The sequence below is a fragment of the Pterocles gutturalis genome, unplaced genomic scaffold (genome assembly GCF_000699245.1).
Source record: "Pterocles gutturalis isolate BGI_N339 unplaced genomic scaffold, ASM69924v1 scaffold22742, whole genome shotgun sequence".
Taxonomy (NCBI): domain Eukaryota; kingdom Metazoa; phylum Chordata; class Aves; order Pterocliformes; family Pteroclidae; genus Pterocles; species Pterocles gutturalis.
Genome location: NW_010110801.1, coordinates 23,341 through 24,975, shown reverse-complemented (window position 1 = coordinate 24,975; position 1,635 = coordinate 23,341). Strand labels below are relative to the sequence as shown.

Here is a 1,635-nt window from a genome sequence, read left to right as displayed (position 1 = left end):
TTCAGCAGTCAAGTATGTAGCACAGACGGGTGTTCATAGATTCCAGGAAGTTTGCAATGTATAAAAAACATGGTGCAGAAAGTCCCAATTTATTTTTATACCGCTCTCAAAAGTGATTGACAGTTGTTGAAACAATGGAAGAGTGCTTAGTAAATGTTATTTAAATATTTATATTTTTAAAATGCCTCAGATAACACGGAGACTTAATCAGGCAGGTGACTGGAAAGAAAATCAGTTTATTTTCTGAAGTTCTATGCCGCACATGTATATACAATCTAATTTTCTCTATAATGAGGGAATCAGTAGTCATATTTTAGGTACTACAGTATCCAGTACTACTTACTTCTTATGTTTACATGTTTTATTCTGAATGAAAGCCTTAGTATATAGTCTTCTACTATATGTCATATGTGACAGCATCCTGTGCAAATGAAGGTTTTCTCAGATTGCTGCAGGCTGCCATTTAATTTATATATCCAGTATTTAATGCCATGCTACACCAAGCACCTTTGCAGTTACCACTCTTTCTGCTATCATCTTAAACAGGTTACCAAGAAAATAATTTTCTTAGTAGTAGCTTTTTTCTGTCTAATATATCACTATGAGACTTTTCTTTCTTCAGCTGGTAACAGAACTAGGCTAAAAATCCTACTGTGTAACACAGAAAAGTAATCATACATGAACTGAGTGGGAAGTTTGACCTAGACATAAAATGGTCTATTATCCTCAGGTGTAGGGCTAGAGACCTTTGCTGGTAAGAGGCAAGCTAAGGAAGTTCCAGTTAATTAGTTTCTGATAAAGCAGTGATGGTTTAGAACGGAAAAGCTTTTAGTGGAGGACTGAAATCTAGTGGATCCTGTTTGCTTCTCCTTTCCCCAAAAGGGACAGTAATGGAAATCAATAGTGTAGCTCAGTACAGGAATCCAAGAGCCTACAGCACAACACACCTACCCGAGCACTACTCCAGCCTAAGATGGCAACTGGAAGTACCCATACTGGAAACAATAAGCAAGTGACACAGTTTTGTTGACGGATTAATTGCAACAGTAGAGCACGCATCCATTGTATATGTGTTAGGAAAAACAGAAATGCAAGTCAATTCACCTTTCAGTGGATCAGCTTAGGATTTAGATGTTTGCCCTTTGCTGATGATGCATATGTGGCAAGGGGGTGGAAATTACTAACAATTACTACCAGGAGAGTTTAAACTCAATTAAATTCTCTAGGCAGCCTAGCAAACTTAATCATAAATATTAGGTTTTAGTCCCTAGTGTTATAAGACAGGCACAAGCAAAGATAGGACCCAAGGCCCTAGAAATGTTCTCACAGCAGACACTGCAAGGCACCATGGTTTCCCAGTCTTCCTCCAGGACTTTGCTGCCCCCCAAGAGGTAAGTTACGTTTGTTGTATTCAGCTATATCCTTCCTTCTGCTATTTCCTCCCTGTTCTTATTATATGATTGAGATCTTTCCAAGCTGAGTTGTTCCTTCCTCCTCCCCCAGAATGAAATTTCTAGCAACAGCTATGTGTTAACAGGTCCAAGAAGGGGCTACAACACAGACATTTAAAGCTTTTTAAGAATTAAAAAAAGAGTAACAAACATTACATATGCTGCCCCCCCCACCACCCCCCCC

The 1,635-nt window shown here is 38.8% G+C and overlaps 1 protein-coding gene across 3 annotated transcripts in view; it reads right to left on the bottom strand.

The window, feature by feature from the left end:
• Positions 1 to 1,635, bottom strand: part of SH3BP2 (SH3-domain binding protein 2) — an 18,957-nt gene that overhangs the window by 11,059 nt on the left and 6,263 nt on the right. The gene's annotated exons all lie outside the window — the stretch shown is intronic.